Below are 20,220 nucleotides of genomic sequence, written 5' to 3'. Positions count from 1 at the left end.
GATTTTTGGGCTTCCGTGGCGCAATGGTTAGCGCGTTCAGCTGTTAACCGAAAGGTTGGTGGTTCGAGCCCACCCGGGAGAGGTGATGTGGGGTCTCAGATGTAGCGTGAAAAGTCATAACTTTTCCCCAATACGTGACAACCATTTAATTTCTGAGCTCCCTTGGCTCAATGGTTGTCGCGTTCGGCTGTTAACCAATAGGTTGGTGGTTCGAGCCCACCCGGGAGAGGTGACGTGGGGTCTCAGATGTAGCGTGAAAAGTCATAACTTTTTCACAATACCTGACATCCATTTAATTTCTGAGCTTCCGTGGCTCAATTGTTAGCGCGTTCGGCTGTTAACCAATAGGTTGGTGGTTCGAGCCCACCCGGGAGCGGTGTTATGGGATCTCAAATGTAACGTAAAAAGTCAGAGTTTTTCCACAATACCTGACGAACATTTAATTTTTGGGCTTCCGTGGCGCAATGGTTAGCGCGTTCAGCTGTTAACCGAAAGGTTGGTGGTTCGAGCCCACCCGGGAGAGGTGTTATGGGATCTCGAATGTAACGTAAAAAGTCAGAGTTTTTCCACAATACCTGACGAACATTTAATTTTTGGGCTTCCGTGGCACAATGGTTAGCGCGTTCAGCTGTTAACCGAAAGGTTGGTGGTTCGAGCCCACCCGGGAGAGGTGTTGTGGGGTCTCAGATGTAGCGTGAAAAGTCATAACTTTTCCCCAATACGTGACAACCATTTAATTTCTGAGCTCCCTTGGCTCAATGGTTTTCGCGTTCGGCTGTTAACCAATAGGTTGGTGGTTCGAGCCCACCGGGGAGAGGTGACGTGGGGTCTCAGATGTAGCGTGAAAAGTCATAACTTTTTCACAATACCTGACATCCATTTAATTTCTGAGCTTCCGTGGCTCAATTGTTAGCGCGTTCGGCTGTTAACCAATAGGTTGGTGGTTCGAGCCCACCCGGGAGAGGTGTAGTGGGGTCTCAGATGTAGCGTGAAAAGTCATAACTTTTCCACAATACCTGACATCCATTTAATTTCTGAGCTTCCGTGGCTCAATTGTTAGCGCGTTCGGCTGTTAACCAATAGGTTGGTGGTTCGAGCCCACCCGGGAGCGGTGTTTTGGGATCTCAAATGTAACGTAAAAAGTCAGAGTTTTTCCACAATACCTGACGAACATTTAATTTTTGGGCTTCCGTGACGCAATGGTTAGCGCGTTCAGTTGTTTACCGAAAGGTTGGTGGTTCGAGCCCACCCGGGAGAGGTGTTATGGGATCTCGAATGTAACGTAAAAAGTCAGAGTTTTTCCACAATACCTGACGAACATTTAATTTTTGGGCTTCCGTGGCACAATGGTTAGCGCGTTCAGCTGTTAACCGAAAGGTTGGTGTTTCGAGCCCACCCGGGAGAGGTGTTGTGGGGTCTCAGATGTAGCGTGAAAAGTCATAACTTTTCCACAATACATGACAACCATTTAATTTCTGATCTCCGGTGGCTCAATGGTTATCGCGTTCGGCTGTTAACCAATAGTTTGGTGGTTCGAGCCCACCCGGGAGCGGTGTTGTGGGATCTCAAATGTAACGTAAAAAGCCAAAGTTTTTCCACAATACCTGACGACCATCTAATTTTTGGGCTTCCGTGGCGCAATGGTAAGCGCGTTCGGCTGTTAACCAATAGGTTGGTGGTTAGAGCCCACCCGTGAGAGGTGTAGTGGGGTCTCAGATGTAGCGTGAAAAGTCATAACTTTTCCACAATACCTGACAACCATTTATTTTCTGAGCTTCCGTGGCTCAATGGTTAGCGCGTTCGGCTGTTAACCAATAGGTTGGTTGTTCGAGCCCACCCGGGAGCGGTGTTATGGGATCTCAAATGTAACGTAGAAAGTCAGAGTTTTTCCACAATACCTGACGAACATTTAATTTTTGGGCTTCCGTGGCGCAATGGTTAGCGCGTTCAGCTGTTAACCGAAAGGTTGGTGGTTCGAGCCCACCCGGGAGAGGTGTTGTGGGGTCTCAGATGTAGCGTGAAAAGTCATAACTTTTGCCCAATACGTGACAACCATTTAATTTCTGAGCTCCCTTGGCTCAATGGTTGTCGCGTTCGGCTGTTAACCAATAGGTTGGTGGTTCGAGCCCACCCGGGAGAGGTGACGTGGGGTCTCAGATGTAGCGTGAAAAGTCATAACTTTTTCACAATACCTGACATCCATTTAATTTCTGAGCTTCCGTGGCTCAATTGTTAGCGCGTTCGGCTGTTAACCAATAGGTTGGTGGTTCGAGCCCACCCGGGAGCGGTGTTATGGGATCTCAAATGTAACGTAAAAAGTCAGAGTTTTTCCACAATACCTGACGAACATTTAATTTTTGGGCTTCCGTGGCGCAATGGTTAGCGCGTTCAGCTGTTAACCGAAAGGTTGGTGGTTCGAGCCCACCCGGGAGCGGTGTTATGGGATCTCGAATGTAACGTAAAAAGTCAGAGTTTTTCCACAATACCTGACGAACATTTAATTTTTGGGCTTCCGTGGCACAATGGTTAGCGCGTTCAGCTGTTAACCGAAAGGGTGGTGTTTCGAGCCCACCCGGGAGAGGTGTTGTGGGGTCTCAGATGTAGCGTGAAAAGTCATAACTTTTCCACAATACATGAAAACCATTTAATTTCTGATCTCCGGTGGCTCAATGGTTATCGCGTTCGGCTGTTAACCAATAGTTTGGTGGTTCGAGCCCACCCGGGAGCGGTGTTGTGGGATCTCAAATGTAACGTAAAAAGCCAAAGTTTTTCCACAATACCTGACGACCATCTAATTTTTGGGCTTCCGTGGCGCAATGGTAAGCGCGTTCGGCTGTTAACCAATAGGTTGGTGGTTAGAGCCCACCCGTGAGAGGTGTAGTGGGGTCTCAGATGTAGCGTGAAAAGTCATAACTTTTCCACAATACCTGACAACCATTTATTTTCTGAGCTTCCGTGGCTCAATGGTTAGCGCGTTCGGCTGTTAACCAATAGGTTGGTTGTTCGAGCCCCGCCGGGAGCGGTGTTATGGGATCTCAAATGTAACGTAGAAAGTCAGAGTTTTTCCACAATACCTGACGAACATTTAATTTTTGGGCTTCCGTGGCGCAATGGTTAGCGCGTTCAGCTGTTAACCGAAAGGTTGGTGGTTCGAGCCCACCCGGGAGAGGTGTTGTGGGGTCTCAGATGTAGCGTGAAAAGTCATAACTTTTCCACAATACCTGACAACCATTTAATTTTTGAGATTCCGTGGCTCAATGGTTAGCGCGTTCGGCTGTTAACCAATAGGTTGGTGGTTCGACCCACCCGGGAGCGGTGTTATTTGATCTCAAATGTAACGTAAAAAGTCAGAGTTTTTCCACAATACCTGACGAACATTTAATTTTTGGGCTTCCGTGGCGCAATGGTTAGCGCGTTCAGCTGTTAACCGAAAGGTTGGTGGTTCGAGCCCACCCGGGAGAGGTGTTATGGGATCTCGAATGTAACGTAAAAAGTCAGAGTTTTTCCACAATACCTGACGAACATTTAATTTTTGGGCTTCCGTGGCACAATGGTTAGCGCGTTCAGCTGTTAACCGAAAGGTTGGTGTTTCGAGCCCACCCGGGAGAGGTGTTGTGGGGTCTCAGATGTAGCGTGAAAAGTCATAACTTTTCCACAATACATGACAACCATTTAATTTCTGATCTCCGGTGGCTCAATGGTTATCGCGTTCGGCTGTTAACCAATAGTTTGGTGGTTCGAGCCCACCCGGGAGCGGTGTTGTGGGATCTCAAATGTAACGTAAAAAGCCAAAGTTTTTCCACAATACCTGACGACCATCTAATTTTTGGGCTTCCGTGGCGCAATGGTAAGCGCGTTCGGCTGTTAACCAATAGGTTGGTGGTTAGAGCCCACCCGGGAGAGGTGTAGTGGGGTCTCAGATGTAGCGTGAAAAGTCATAACTTTTCCACAATACCTGACAACCATTTATTTTCTGAGCTTCCGTGGCTCAATGGTTAGCGCGTTCGGCTGTTAACCAATAGGTTGGTTGTTCGAGCCCACCCGGGAGCGGTGTTATGGGATCTCAAATGTAACGTAGAAAGTCAGAGTTTTTCCACAATACCTGACGTACATTTAATTTTTGGGCTTCCGTGGCGCAATGGTTAGCGCGTTCAGCTGTTAACCGAAAGGTTGGTGGTTCGAGCCCACCCGGGAGAGGTGTTGTGGGGTCTCAGATGTAGCGTAAAAAGTCATAACGTTTCCCCAATACGTGACAACCATTTAATTTCTGAGCTCCCTTGGCTCAATGGTTGTCGCGTTCGGCTGTTAACCAATAGGTTGGTGGTTCGAGCCCATCCGGGAGAGGTGACGTGGGGTCTCAGATGTAGCGTGAAAAGTCATAACTTTTCCACAATACCTGACAACCATTTAATTTTTGAGATTCCGTGGCTCAATGGTTAGCGCGTTCGGCTGTTACCTCTCCGTGTGACGTAGTCCAGGAGAGGTTCTGTAACGGCCGTGTCTGTGTGTGTGTGTGTGTCTGTGTGTCTGTATGTCCGTTGTTACACCCACGTGACCGCGTTCGCAGTTTGCGTATCGGAGCAAACGTGTTCGCCATTTCCGAACTGCTTTCACAGTCACGGAAATGGCTCCTCTACTTGAGTTCTCACACCACCAATCTTCTGGTCTTTGTCCATACCACACGGACACTAGTCTGTTCTTACTGGCTGCTAATCACCACCATCTTCTGGTCTTCGTCCATTCCACGTGGACACCAGTCTGTACATACTGGCTTCTAATCACCACCATCTTCTGTTCTTTGTCAATTCCACATTGACACCCGTCTGCACTTACACTGCCTTCTAACACCACCATCCACTGGTCTTCCGTCTATTCCACATAGACACCAATCTGTATCATTGGCTTCTACTCCATTATCATCGTTTGGTTTTAGGATATACGCGGCGATCAGCTAGGGTTACGAGAAACGTCTAGCCTCCCTAAGGTAGGATCGCTACCAAAGGTTTTCGCATTTGCGGTTTTTCCTTACTATTATAATGGAAACGAATCGTATATATACCCCAAAATTTGAAGAAAGCGGGAAGAGGGGTACCCTTCACTTTAAACGTCAATATTAGCAAAGTTTGAGAAGATAATAAGTATAACTTTATTTTAAACGATTTAACTATTATTAATGTTAATTATTGAAGATTAAAATAATTAAAAATAATTATATTTATTTAAATATTAAAGATAAACCTCTCGTGCAAAGAGAGAGATTATCATTGCCTCCTATATCTACCAAGGCCCGTGCATGCGATATATTTCCTTCATTGCCTCCTATATCTATCAAGGCCCGTGCATTGTGATATATTTCATTCATTGCCTCCTATATCTATCATTGCGATATATTTTTCAAAACAACAACAAAAATGGGAAGCTCCTCTCAGAAACATAATAATTTCATTTCTCTGTATATGAAATGAAAATATGGATAATATTGCGCTCCTTTAATGGTATGAATCCTTGCCTGTCTATTAATATTTTACGTAGGAGTAATACGTTTTTAGCGAAGTTTAGAGAGGATAAACATAAGCGAGATTGTTTCGGAAAAAAAAATACTGCTTCCACTAATGGGTTTATACTCCTTGTTACTGTTGTATAGAGTAATCATGATAAAAGCTTAAAAAATTACGAGAGGACAGACCTTTTTTATCCTCTTGTTTTATTTTTAATAAGAATATAAAACATTTATTTTGTATCAAAAAATATTTTTTGCTGCTAAGATTGCTTTTAAAAAATCCAAACGGTTAGGCGTTGGTAAAAAAGACAAATGATATTTTTCAAATCTAATGAGATAACGCCACCTAGTTGAAAATTGGCCTTTTTTTATCCGCGGGAGCCATTCTTAATGAGAATTTCGATGCTAGTAGGTTGTCAATTAAACTAGCGGTATATTATTGTTGTTGGAAATTGGATATTAAGTGGTTGTAAAGAGCCAGCAGGTTTTTGCCACTTCTTTTTGTGAGTATTTGATTTTTGTATGTAAAATGGAGGAAGATAATGTTGAGACTAAGGATGAAATGTGGAAGCGCAAAGCGCGGGAAAGGATGAGGGCAAAAAGGTCGACGTTTTCATTGGATACTTAAGGTTATATAATCTTCTCGACACGGAGAGGTAATATTATGGTTTTCCCAACTTGTTAACCAATAGGTTGGTGGTTCGACCCACCCGGGAGCGGTGTTATGGGATCTCAAATGTAACGTAAAAAGTCAGAGTTTTTCCACAATACCTGACGAACATTTAATTTTTGGGCTTCTGTGGCGCAATGGTTAGCGCGTTCAGCTGTTAACCGAAAGGTTGGTGGTTCGAGCCCACCCGGGAGAGGTGTTATGGGATCTCGAATGTAACGTAAAAAGTCAGAGTTTTTCCACAATACCTGACGAACATTTAATTTTTGGGCTTCCGTGGCACAATGGTTAGCGCGTTCAGCTGTTAACCGAAAGGTTGGTGTTTCGAGCCCACCCGGGAGAGGTGTTGTGGGGTCTCAGATGTAGCGTGAAAAGTCATAACTTTTCCACAATACATGACAACCATTTAATTTCTGATCTCCGGTGGCTCAATGGTTATCGCGTTCGGCTGTTAACCAATAGTTTGGTGGTTCGAGCCCACCCGGGAGCGGTGTTGTGGGATCTCAAATGTAACGTAAAAAGCCAAAGTTTTTCCACAATACCTGACGACCATCTAATTTTTGGGCTTCCGTGGCGCAATGGTAAGCGCGTTCGGCTGTTAACCAATAGGTTGGTGGTTAGAGCCCACCCGGGAGAGGTGTAGTGGGGTCTCAGATGTAGCGTGAAAAGTCATAACTTTTCCACAATACCTGACAACCATTTATTTTCTGAGCTTCCGTGGCTCAATGGTTAGCGCGTTCGGCTGTTAACCAATAGGTTGGTTGTTCGAGCCCACCCGGGAGCGGTGTTATGGGATCTCAAATGTAACGTAGAAAGTCAGAGTTTTTCCACAATACCTGACGTACATTTAATTTTTGGGCTTCCGTGGCGCAATGGTTAGCGCGTTCAGCTGTTAACCGAAAGGTTGGTGGTTCGAGCCCACCCGGGAGAGGTGTTGTGGGGTCTCAGATGTAGCGTGAAAAGTCATAACTTTTCCCCAATACGTGACAACCATTTAATTTCTGAGCTCCCTTGGCTCAATGGTTGTCGCGTTCGGCTGTTAACCAATAGAATGGTGGTTCGAGCCCACCCGGGAGAGGTGACGTGGGGTCTCAGATGTAGCGTGAAAAGTCATAACTTTTTCACAATACCTGACATCCATTTAATTTCTGAGCTTCCGTGGCTCAATTGTTAGCGCGTTCGGCTGTTAACCAATAGGTTGGTGGTTCGAGCCCACCCGGGAGCGGTGTTATGGGATCTCAAATGTAACGTAAAAAGTCAGAGTTTTTCCACAATACCTGACGAACATTTAATTTTTGGGCTTCCGTGGCGCAATGGTTAGAGCGTTCAGCTGTTAACCGAAAGGTTGGTGGTTCGAGCCCACCCGGGAGAGGTGTTATGGGATCTCGAATGTAACGTAAAAAGTCAGAGTTTTTCCACAATACCTGACGAACATTTAATTTTTGGGCTTCCGTGGCACAATGGTTAGCGCGTTCAGCTGTTAACCAAAAGGTTGGTGTTTCGAGCCCACCCGGGAGAGGTGTTGTGGGGTCTCAGATGTAGCGTGAAAAGTCATAACTTTTCCACAATACATGACAACCATTTAATTTCTGATCTCCGGTGGCTCAATGGTTATCGCGTTCGGCTGTTAACCAATAGTTTGGTGGTTCGAGCCCACCCGAGAGCGGTGTTGTGGGATCTCAAATGTAACGTAAAAAGCCAAAGTTTTTCCACAATACCTGACGACCATCTAATTTTTGGGCTTCCGTGGCGCAATGGTAAGCGCGTTCGGCTGTTAACCAATAGGTTGGTGGTTAGATCCCACCCGGGAGAGGTGTAGTGGGGTCTCAGATGTAGCGTGAAAAGTTATAACTTTTCCACAATACCTGACAACCATTTATTTTCTGAGCTTCCGTGGCTCAATGGTTAGCGCGTTCGGCTGTTAACCAATAGGTTGGTTGTTCGAGCCCACCCGGGAGCGGTGTTATGGGATCTCAAATGTAACGTAGAAAGTCAGAGTTTTTCCACAATACCTGACGAACATTTAATTTTTGGGCTTCCGTGGCGCAATGGTTAGCGCGTTCAGCTGTTAACCGAAAGGTTGGTGGTTCGAGCCCACCCGGGAGAGGTGTTGTGGGGTCTCAGATGTAGCGTGAAAAGTCATAACTTTTCCCCAATACGTGACAACCATTTAATTTCTGAGCTCCCTTGGCTCAATGGTTGTCGCGTTCGGCTGTTAACCAATAGGTTGGTGGTTCGAGCCCATCCGGGAGAGGTGACGTGGGGTCTCAGATGTAGCGTGAAAAGTCATAACTTTTTCACAATACCTGACATCCATTTAATTTCTGAGCTTCCGTGGCTCAATTGTTAGCGCGTTCGGCTGTTAACCAATAGGTTGGTGGTTCGAGCCCACCCGGGAGCGGTGTTGTGGGATCTCAAATGTAACGTAAAAAGCCAAAGTTTTTCCACAATACCTGACGACCATCTAATTTTTGGGCTTCCGTGGCGCAATGGTAAGCGCGTTCGGCTGTTAACCAATAGGTTGGTGGTTAGAGCCCACCCGGGAGAGGTGTAGTGGGGTCTCAGATGTAGCGTGAAAAGTCATAACTTTTCCACAATACCTGACAACCATTTATTTTCTGAGCTTCCGTGGCTCAATGGTTAGCGCGTTCGGCTGTTAACCAATAGGTTGGTTGTTCGAGCCCACCCGGGAGCGGTGTTATGGGATCTCAAATGTAACGTAATAAGTCAGAGTTTTTCCACAATACCTGACGACCATTTAATTTTTGGGCTTCCGTGGCGCAATGGTTAGCGCGTTCGGCTGTTAACCGAAAGGTTGGTGGTTCGAGCCCACCCGGGAGCGGTGTTGTGTAGTCTCAAAGGTTACGTAAAAAGAATAGTTTTTTAACAATACCTGACGACCATTTATTTTTTGGGCTTCCTTGGCGCAATGGTTAGTTTGTTCGGCTGTTAACCGAAAGGTTGGTGGTTCGAGCCCTCCCGGGAGAGGTGTTATGGGGTCTCAGATGTAGCGTAAAAAGTCAGAGTTTTTCCACAATACCTGACGAACATTTAATTTTTGGGCTTCCGTGGCGCAATGGTTAGCGCGTTCAGCTGTTAACCGAAAGGTTGGTGGTTCGAGCCCACCCGGGAGAGGTGTTGTGGGGTCTCAGATGTAGCGTGAAAAGTCAAAACTTTTCCACAATACCTGACAACCATTTAATATCTGAGCTTCCGTGGCTCAATGGTTGTCGCGTTCGGCTGTTAACCAATAGGTTGGTGGTTCGAGCCCACCCGGGAGAGGTGACGTGGGGTCTCAGATGTAGCGTGAAAAGTCATAACTTTTTCACAATACCTGACATCCATTTAATTTCTGAGCTTCCGTGGCTCAATTGTTAGCGCGTTCGGCTGTTAACCAATAGGTTGGTGGTTCGAGCCCACCCGGGAGCGGTGTTATGGGATCTCAAATGTAACGTAAAAAGTCAGAGTTTTTCCACAATACCTGACGAACATTTAATTTTTGGGCTTCCGTGGCGCAATGGTTAGCGCGTTCAGCTGTTAACCGAAAGGTTGGTGGTTCGAGCCCACCCGGGAGCGGTGTTATGGGATCTCGAATGTAACGTAAAAAGTCAGAGTTTTTCCACAATACCTGACGAACATTTAATTTTTGGGCTTCCGTGGCACAATGGTTAGCGCGTTCGGCTGTTAACCAATAGGTTGGTTGGTCGAGCCCACCCGGGAGCGGTGTTATGGGATCTCAAATGTAACGTAAAAAGTCAGAGTTTTTCCACAATTCCTGACGACCATTTAATTTTTGGGCTTCCGTGGCGCAATGGTTAGCGCGTTCGGCTGTTAACCGAAAGGTTGGTGGTTCGAGCCCACCCGGGAGCGGTGTTGTGTAGTCTCAAAGGTTACGTAAAAAGAATAGTTTTTCCACAATACCTGACGACCATTTATTTTTTGGGCTTCCTTGGCGCAATAGTTAGCTAGTTCGGCTGTTAACCGAAAGGTTGGTGGTTCGAGCCCACCCGGGAGAGGTGTTGTGGGGTCTCAGATGTAGCGTAAAAAGTCAAAACTTTTCCACAATACGTGACAAACATTTAATTTCTGAGCTTCCGTGGCTCAATGGTTAGCGCGTTCGGCTGTTAACCAATAGGTTGGTGGTTCGAGCCCACCCGGGAGCGATGTTATGGGATATCAAATGTAACGTAAAAAGTCAGAGTTTTTCCACAATACCTGACGAACATTTAATTTTCGGGCTTCCGTGGCGCAATGGTTAGCGCGTTCAGCTGTTAACCGAAAGGTTGGTGGTTCGAGCCCACCCGGGAGAGGTGTTGTGGGGTCTCAGATGTAGCGTGAAAAGTCAAAACTTTTCCACAATACCTGACGACCATTTAATTTTTGGGCTTCCGTGGCGCAATGGTTAGCGCGTTCGGCTGTTAACCGTAAGGTTGGTGGTTCGAGCCCACCCGGGAGCGGTGTTGTGTAGTCTCAAAGGTTACATAAAAAGAATAGTTTTTCCACAATACCTGACGACCATTTATTTTTTGGGCTTCCGTGGCGCAATGGTTAGCGCGTTCAGCTGTTAACCGAAAGGTTGGTGGTTCGAGCCCACCCGGGAGAGGTGTTGTGGGGTCTCAGATGTAGCGTGAAAAGTCAAAACTTTTCCACAATACCTGACAACCATTTAATTTCTGAGCTTCCGTGACTCAATGGTTAGCGCGTTCGGCTGTTAACCAATAGGTTGGTTGGTCGAGCCCACCCGGGAGCGGTGTTATGGGATCTCAAATGTAACGTAAAAAGTCAGAGTTTTTCCACAATACCTGACGACCATTTAATTTTTGGGCTTCCGTGGCGCAATGGTTAGCGCGTTCGGCTGTTAGCCGAAAGGTTGGTGGTTCGAGCCCACCCGGGAGCGGTGTTGTGTAGTCTCAAAGGTTACGTAAAAAGAATAGTTTTTCCACAATACCTGACGAACATTTAATTTTTGGGCTTCCGTGGCGCAATGGCTAGCGCGTTCAGCTTTTAACCGAAAGGTTGGTGGTTCGAGCCCACCCGGGAGAGGTGTTGTGTAGTCTCAAAGGTTACGTAAAAAGAATGGTTTTTCCACAATACCTGACGACCATTTAATTTTTGGGCTTCCGTGGCGCAATCGTTAGCGCGTTCGGCTGTTAAGCAATAGGTTGGTTGGTCGAGCCCACCCGGGAGCGGTGTTATGGGATCTCAAATGTAACGTAAAAAGTCAGAGTTTTTCCACAATACCTGACGACCGTTTAATTTTTGGGCTTCCGTGGCGCAATGGTTAGCGCTTTCGGCTCTTAACCGAAAGGTTGGTGGTTCGAGCCCACCCGGGAGCGGTGTTGTGTAGTCTCAAAGGTTACGTAAAAAGAATAGTTTTTCCACAATACCTGACGACCATTTATTTTTTGGGCTTCCTTGGCGCAATAGTTAGCTTGTTCGGCTGTTAACAGAAAGGTTGGTGGTTCGAGCCCACCCGGGAGAGGTGTTGTGGGGTCTCAGATGTAGCGTAAAAAGTCAAAACTTTTCCACAATACGTGACAAACATTTAATTTCTGAGCTTCCGTGGCTCAATGGTTAGCGCGTTCGGCTGTTAACCAATAGGTTGGTGGTTCGAGCCCACCCGGGAGCGATGTTATGGGATCTCAAATGTAACGTAAAAAGTCAGAGTTTTTCCACAATACCTGACGAACATTTAATTTTCGGGCTTCCGTGGCGCAATGGTTAGCAAATTCGGCTGTTAATCAATAGGTTGGTGGTTCGAGCCCACCCGGGAGCGGTGTTGTGAAGTCTCAAATGTAACGTAAAAAGCCAAAGTTTTTCCACAATACCTGACGATTATTTAATTTTTGGGCTTCCGTGGCGCAATGGTAAGCGCGTTCGGCTGTTAACCAATAGGTTGGTGGTTAGAGCCCACCCGGGAGCGGTGTTATGGGATCTCAATGTAACGTAAAAAGTCAGAGTTTTTCCACAATACCTGACGAACATTTAATTTTTGGACTTCCGTGGCGCAATGGTTAGCGCGTTCAGCTGTTAACCGAAAGGTTGGTGGTTCGAGCCCACCCGGGAGAGGTGTTGTGTAGTCTCAAAGGTTACGTAAAAAGAATAGTTTTTCCACAATACCTGACGACCATTTAATTTTTGGGCTTCCGTGGCGCAATCGTTAGCGCGTTCGGCTGTTAACCGAAAGGTTGGTGGTTCGAGCCCACCCGAGAGCGGTGGTGTGTAGTCTCAAAGGTTACGTAAAAAGAATAGTTTTTCCACAATACCTGACGACCATTTATTTTTTGGGCTACCTTGGCACAATGGTTAGCTTGTTCGGCTGTTAACCGAAAGGTTGGTGGTTCGAGCCCACCCGGGAGAGGTGTTATGGGGTCTCAGATGTAGCGTAAAAAGTCAAGACTTTTCAACAATACGTGACAAACATTTAATTTCTGAGCTTCCGTGGCTCAATGGTTAGCGCGTTCGGCTGTTAGCCAATAGGTTGGTGGTTAGAGCCCAACCGGGAGCGGTGTTATGGGATCGTAATGTAACGTAAAAAGTCAGAGTTTTTCCACAATACCTGACGAACATTTAATTTTTGGGCTTCCGTGGCGCAATGGTTAGCGCGTTCGGCTGTTAACCAATAGGTTGGTGGTTCGAGCCCACCCGGGAGCGATGTTATGGGATCTCAAATGTAACGTAAAAAGTCAGAGTTTTTCCACAATACCTGAGGAACATTTAATTTTTGGGTTTCCGTTGCGCAATGGTTAGCGCGTTCAGCTGTTAACCGAAAGGTTGGTGGTTCGAGCCCACCCAGGAGAGGTGTTGTGGGGTCTCAGATGTAGCGTGAAAAGTCAAAACTTTTCCACAATACCTGACAACCATTTAATTTCTGAGCTTCCGTGGCTCAGTGGTTAGAGCGTTCGGCGGTTAACCAATAGGTTGGTTGTTCGAGCCCACCCGGGAGCGGTGTTATGGGATCTCAAATGTAACGTAAAAAGTCAGAGTTTTTCCACAATACCTGACGACCATTTAATTTTTGGGCTTCCGTGGCGCAATGGTTAGCGCGTTCGGCTGTTAACCGAAAGGTTGGTGGTTCGAGCCCACCCGGGAGAGGTGTTGTGGGGTCTCAGATGTAGCGTGAAAAGTCAAAACTTTTCCACAATACCTGACGACCATTTAATTTTTGGGCTTCCGTGGCGCAATGGTTAGCGCGTTCGGCTGTTAACCGTAAGGTTGGTGGTTCGAGCCCACCCGGGAGCGGTGTTGTGTAGTCTCAAAGGTTACATAAAAAGAATAGTTTTTCCACAATACCTGACGACCATTTATTTTTTGGGCTTCCGTGGCGCAATGGTTAGCGCGTTCAGCTGTTAACCGAAAGGTTGGTGGTTCGAGCCCACCCGGGAGAGGTGTTGTGGGGTCTCAGATGTAGCGTGAAAAGTCAAAACTTTTCCACAATACCTGACAACCATTTAATTTCTGAGCTTCCGTGACTCAATGGTTAGCGCGTTCGGCTGTTAACCAATAGGTTGGTTGGTCGAGCCCACCCGGGAGCGGTGTTATGGGATCTCAAATGTAACGTAAAAAGTCAGAGTTTTTCCACAATACCTGACGACCATTTAATTTTTGGGCTTCCGTGGCGCAATGGTTAGCGCGTTCGGCTGTTAGCCGAAAGGTTGGTGGTTCGAGCCCACCCGGGAGCGGTGTTGTGTAGTCTCAAAGGTTACGTAAAAAGAATAGTTTTTCCACAATACCTGACGAACATTTAATTTTTGGGCTTCCGTGGCGCAATGGCTAGCGCGTTCAGCTTTTAACCGAAAGGTTGGTGGTTCGAGCCCACCCGGGAGAGGTGTTGTGTAGTCTCAAAGGTTACGTAAAAAGAATGGTTTTTCCACAATACCTGACGACCATTTAATTTTTGGGCTTCCGTGGCGCAATCGTTAGCGCGTTCGGCTGTTAAGCAATAGGTTGGTTGGTCGAGCCCACCCGGGAGCGGTGTTATGGGATCTCAAATGTAACGTAAAAAGTCAGAGTTTTTCCACAATACCTGACGAACATTTAATTTTCGGGCTTCCGTGGCGCAATGGTTAGCGCGTTCAGCTGTTAACCGAAAGGTTGGTGGTTCGAGCCCACCCGGGAGAGGTGTTGTGGGGTCTCAGATGTAGCGTGAAAAGTCAAAACTTTTCCACAATACCTGACGACCATTTAATTTTTGGGCTTCCGTGGCGCAATGGTTAGCGCGTTCGGCTGTTAACCGTAAGGTTGGTGGTTCGAGCCCACCCGGGAGCGGTGTTGTGTAGTCTCAAAGGTTACATAAAAAGAATAGTTTTTCCACAATACCTGACGACCATTTATTTTTTGGGCTTCCGTGGCGCAATGGTTAGCGCGTTCAGCTGTTAACCGAAAGGTTGGTGGTTCGAGCCCACCCGGGAGAGGTGTTGTGGGGTCTCAGATGTAGCGTGAAAAGTCAAAACTTTTCCACAATACCTGACAACCATTTAATTTCTGAGCTTCCGTGACTCAATGGTTAGCGCGTTCGGCTGTTAACCAATAGGTTGGTTGGTCGAGCCCACCCGGGAGCGGTGTTATGGGATCTCAAATGTAACGTAAAAAGTCAGAGTTTTTCCACAATACCTGACGACCATTTAATTTTTGGGCTTCCGTGGCGCAATGGTTAGCGCGTTCGGCTGTTAGCCGAAAGGTTGGTGGTTCGAGCCCACCCGGGAGCGGTGTTGTGTAGTCTCAAAGGTTACGTAAAAAGAATAGTTTTTCCACAATACCTGACGAACATTTAATTTTTGGGCTTCCGTGGCGCAATGGCTAGCGCGTTCAGCTTTTAACCGAAAGGTTGGTGGTTCGAGCCCACCCGGGAGAGGTGTTGTGTAGTCTCAAAGGTTACGTAAAAAGAATGGTTTTTCCACAATACCTGACGACCATTTAATTTTTGGGCTTCCGTGGCGCAATCGTTAGCGCGTTCGGCTGTTAAGCAATAGGTTGGTTGGTCGAGCCCACCCGGGAGCGGTGTTATGGGATCTCAAATGTAACGTAAAAAGTCAGAGTTTTTCCACAATACCTGACGACCGTTTAATTTTTGGGCTTCCGTGGCGCAATGGTTAGCGCTTTCGGCTCTTAACCGAAAGGTTGGTGGTTCGAGCCCACCCGGGAGCGGTGTTGTGTAGTCTCAAAGGTTACGTAAAAAGAATAGTTTTTCCACAATACCTGACGACCATTTATTTTTTGGGCTTCCTTGGCGCAATAGTTAGCTTGTTCGGCTGTTAACAGAAAGGTTGGTGGTTCGAGCCCACCCGGGAGAGGTGTTGTGGGGTCTCAGATGTAGCGTAAAAAGTCAAAACTTTTCCACAATACGTGACAAACATTTAATTTCTGAGCTTCCGTGGCTCAATGGTTAGCGCGTTCGGCTGTTAACCAATAGGTTGGTGGTTCGAGCCCACCCGGGAGCGATGTTATGGGATCTCAAATGTAACGTAAAAAGTCAGAGTTTTTCCACAATACCTGACGAACATTTAATTTTCGGGCTTCCGTGGCGCAATGGTTAGCAAATTCGGCTGTTAATCAATAGGTTGGTGGTTCGAGCCCACCCGGGAGCGGTGTTGTGAAGTCTCAAATGTAACGTAAAAAGCCAAAGTTTTTCCACAATACCTGACGATTATTTAATTTTTGGGCTTCCGTGGCGCAATGGTAAGCGCGTTCGGCTGTTAACCAATAGGTTGGTGGTTAGAGCCCACCCGGGAGCGGTGTTATGGGATCTCAATGTAACGTAAAAAGTCAGAGTTTTTCCACAATACCTGACGAACATTTAATTTTTGGACTTCCGTGGCGCAATGGTTAGCGCGTTCAGCTGTTAACCGAAAGGTTGGTGGTTCGAGCCCACCCGGGAGAGGTGTTGTGTAGTCTCAAAGGTTACGTAAAAAGAATAGTTTTTCCACAATACCTGACGACCATTTAATTTTTGGGCTTCCGTGGCGCAATCGTTAGCGCGTTCGGCTGTTAACCGAAAGGTTGGTGGTTCGAGCCCACCCGAGAGCGGTGGTGTGTAGTCTCAAAGGTTACGTAAAAAGAATAGTTTTTCCACAATACCTGACGACCATTTATTTTTTGGGCTACCTTGGCACAATGGTTAGCTTGTTCGGCTGTTAACCGAAAGGTTGGTGGTTCGAGCCCACCCGGGAGAGGTGTTATGGGGTCTCAGATGTAGCGTAAAAAGTCAAGACTTTTCAACAATACGTGACAAACATTTAATTTCTGAGCTTCCGTGGCTCAATGGTTAGCGCGTTCGGCTGTTAGCCAATAGGTTGGTGGTTAGAGCCCAACCGGGAGCGGTGTTATGGGATCGTAATGTAACGTAAAAAGTCAGAGTTTTTCCACAATACCTGACGAACATTTAATTTTTGGGCTTCCGTGGCGCAATGGTTAGCGCGTTCGGCTGTTAACCAATAGGTTGGTGGTTCGAGCCCACCCGGGAGCGATGTTATGGGATCTCAAATGTAACGTAAAAAGTCAGAGTTTTTCCACAATACCTGAGGAACATTTAATTTTTGGGTTTCCGTTGCGCAATGGTTAGCGCGTTCAGCTGTTAACCGAAAGGTTGGTGGTTCGAGCCCACCCAGGAGAGGTGTTGTGGGGTCTCAGATGTAGCGTGAAAAGTCAAAACTTTTCCACAATACCTGACAACCATTTAATTTCTGAGCTTCCATGGCTCAGTGGTTAGAGCGTTCGGCGGTTAACCAATAGGTTGGTTGTTCGAGCCCACCCGGGAGCGGTGTTATGGGATCTCAAATGTAACGTAAAAAGTCAGAGTTTTTCCACAATACCTGAGGACCATTTAATTTTTGGGCTTCCGTGGCGCAATGGTTAGCGCGTTCGGCTGTTAACCGAAAGGTTGGTGGTTCGAGCCCACCCGGGAGCGGTGTTGTGTAGTCTCAAAGGTTACGTAAAAAGAATAGTTTTCCACAATACCTGACGACCATTTATTTTTTGGGCTTCCTTGGCGCAATGGTTAGCTTGTTCGGCTGTTAACCGAAAGGTTGGTGGTTCGAGCCCTCCCGGGAGAGGTGTTATGGGGTCTCAGATGTAGCGTAAAAAGTCAAAACTTTTCAACAATACGTGACAAACATTTAATTTCTGAGCTTCCGTGGCTCAATGGTTAGCGCGTTCGGCTGTTAGCCAATAGGTTGGTGGTTAGAGCCCACCCGAGAGCGGTGTTATGGGATCGTAATGTAACGTAAAAAGTCAGAGTTTTTCCACAATACCTGACGAACATTTAATTTTTGGGCTTCCGTGGCGCAATGGTTAGCGCGTTCAGCTGTTAACCGAAAGGTTGGTGGTTCGAGCCCACCCGGGAGAGGTGTTGTGGGGTCTCAGATGTAGCGTGAAAAGTCAAAACTTTTCCACAATACCTGACAACCATTTAATTTCTGAGCTTCCGTGGCTCAGTGGTTAGCGCGTTCGGCGGTTAACCAATAGGTTGGTTGTTCGAGCCCACCCGGGAGCAGTGTTATGGGATCTCAAATGTAACGTAAAAAGTCAGAGTTTTTCCACAATACCTGACGACCATTTAATTTTTGGGCTTCCGTGGCGCAATGGTTAGCGCGTTCAGCTGTTAACCGAAAGGTTGGTTGTTCGAGCCCACCCGGGAGAGGTGTTGTGTAGTCTCAAAGGTTATGTAAAAAGAATAGTTTTTCCACAATACCTGACGACCATTTAATTTTTGGGCTTCCTTGGCACAATGGTTAGCTTGTTCGGTTGTTAACCGAAAGGCTGGTGGTTCGAGCCCACCCGGGAGAGGTGTTATGGGGTCTCAGATGTAGCGTAAAAAGTCAAAACTTTTCAACAATACGTGACAAACATTTAATTTCTGACCTTCCGTGGCTCAATGGGTAGCGCGTTCGGCTGTTAACCGAAAGGTTGGTGGTTCGAGCCCACCCGGGAGCGGTGTTGTGTAGCCTCAAAGGTTACGTAAGAAGAATAGTTTTTCCACAATACCTGACGAACATTTAATTTTCGGGCTTCCGTGGCGCAATGGTTAGCGCGTTCAGCTGTTAACCGAAAGGTTGGTGGTTCGAGCCCACCCGGGAGAGGTGTTGTGGGGTCTCAGATGTAGCGTGAAAAGTCAAAACTTTTCCACAATACCTGACAACCATTTAATTTCTGAGCTTCCGTGGCTCAATGGTTAGCGCGTTCGGCTGTTAACCAATAGGTTGGTTGTTCGAGCCCACCCGGGAGCGGTGTTATGGGATCTCAAATGTAACGTAAAAAGTCAGAGTTTTTACACAATACCTGACGACCATTTAATTTTTGGGCTTCCGTGGCGCAATGGTTAGCGCGTTCGGCTGTTAACCGAAAGGTTGGTGGTTCGAGCCCACCCGGGAGCGGTGTTGTGTAGTCTCAAAGGTTACGTAAAAAGAATAGTTTTTCCACAATACCTGACGACCATTTATTTTTTGGGCTTCCTTGGCGCAATAGTTAGCTTGTTCGGCTGTTAACCGAAAGGTTGGTGGTTCGAGCCCACCCGGGAGAGGTGTTATGGGGCCTCAGATGTAGCGTAAAAAGTCAAAACTTTTCAACAATACGTGACAAACATTTATATTCTGAGCTTCCGTGGCTCAATGGTTAGCGCGTTCTGCTGTTAACCAATAGGTTGGCGGTTAGAGCCCACCCGGGAGCGGTGTTATGGGATCTCAAATGTAACGTAAAAAGCCAAAGTTTTTCCACAATACCTGACGATTATTTAATTTTTGGGCTTCCGTAGCGCAATGGTAAGCGCGTTCGGCTGTTAACCAATAGGTTGATGGTTAGAGCCCACCCGGGAGCGGTGTTATGGGATCTCAATGTAACGTAAAAAGTCAGAGTTTTTCCACAATACCTGACGAACATTTAATTTTTGGGCTTCCGTGGCGCAATGGTTAGCGCGTTCAGCTGTTAACCGATAGGTTGGTGGTTCGAGCCCACCCGGGAGAGGTGTTGTGTAGTCTCAAAGGTTACGTAAAAAGAATAGTTTTTCCACAATACCTGACGACCATTTAATTTTTGGGCTTCCGTGGCTCAATCGTTAGCGCGTTCGGCTGTTAACCGAAAGGTTGGTGGTTCGAGCCCACCCGGGAGCGGTGTTGTGTAGTCTCAAAGGTTACGTAAAAAGAATAGTTTTTCGACAATACCTGACGACCATTTATTTTTTGGGCTTCCTTGGCGCAATGGTTAGCTTGTTCGGCTGTTAACCGAAAGGTTGGTGGTTCGAGCCCTCCCGGGAGAGGTGTTATGGGGTCTCAGATGTAGCGTAAAAAGTCAAAACTTATCAACAATACGTGACAAACATTAATTTCTGAGCTTCCGTGGCTCAATGGTTAGCGCGTTCGGCTGTTAGCCAATAGGTTGGCGGTTAGAGCCCACCCGGGAGCGGTGTTATGGGATCTCAAATGTAACGTAAAAAGCCAAAGTTTTTCAACAATACCTGACGATTATTTAATTTTTGGGCTTCCGTGGCGCAATGGTAAGCGCGTTCGGCAGTTAACCAATAGGTTGGTGGTTAGAGCCCACCCGGGAGCGGTGTTATGGGATCTCAATGTAACGTAAAAAGTCAGAGTTTTTCCACAATACCTGACGAACATTTAATTTTTGGGCTTCCGTGGCGCAATGGTTAGCGCGTTCAGCTGTTAACCGATAGGTTGGTGGTTCGAGCCCACCCGGGAGAGGTGTTGTGTAGTCTCAAAGGTTACGTAAAAAGAATAGTTTTTCCACAATACCTGACGACCATTTAATTTTTGGGCTTCCGTGGCGCAATCGTTAGCGCGTTCGGCTGTTAACCGAAAGGTTGGTGGTTCGAGCCCACCCGGGAGCGGTGTTGTGTAGTCTCAAAGGTTACGTAAAAAGAATAGTTTTTCGACAATACCTGACGACCATTTATTTTTTGGGCTTCCTTGGCGCAATGGTTAGCTTGTTCGGCTGTTAACCGAAAGGTTGGTGGTTCGAGCCCTCCCGGGAGAGGTGTTATGGGGTCTCAGATGTAGCGTAAAAAGTCAAAACTTATCAACAATACGTGACAAACATTAATTTC

General features: G+C 46.8%; 2 non-coding genes across 2 annotated transcripts; both read left to right on the top strand.

The window, feature by feature from the left end:
- The first annotated feature begins 11,433 nt into the window (after positions 1–11,433).
- On the top strand, positions 11,434–11,506 carry TRNAK-CUU (transfer RNA lysine (anticodon CUU)). The gene has a single exon. It is a non-coding gene; the product is annotated as a tRNA-Lys (tRNA).
- Positions 11,507–15,244: 3,738 nt separating this feature from the next.
- On the top strand, positions 15,245–15,317 carry TRNAK-CUU (transfer RNA lysine (anticodon CUU)). Its single transcript has one exon. It is a non-coding gene; the product is annotated as a tRNA-Lys (tRNA).
- The last annotated feature ends 4,903 nt before the right edge of the window (positions 15,318–20,220 follow it).

Source organism: Phalangium opilio, unplaced genomic scaffold (genome assembly GCF_054372755.1).
Source record: "Phalangium opilio isolate 3A_F unplaced genomic scaffold, DU_Popi_V2 ptg000017l_1, whole genome shotgun sequence".
Taxonomy (NCBI): Eukaryota; Metazoa; Arthropoda; class Arachnida; order Opiliones; family Phalangiidae; genus Phalangium; species Phalangium opilio.
Note: the sequence above shows the minus strand (reverse complement) of the source record. Positions and strands in the feature narration are given on the sequence as shown.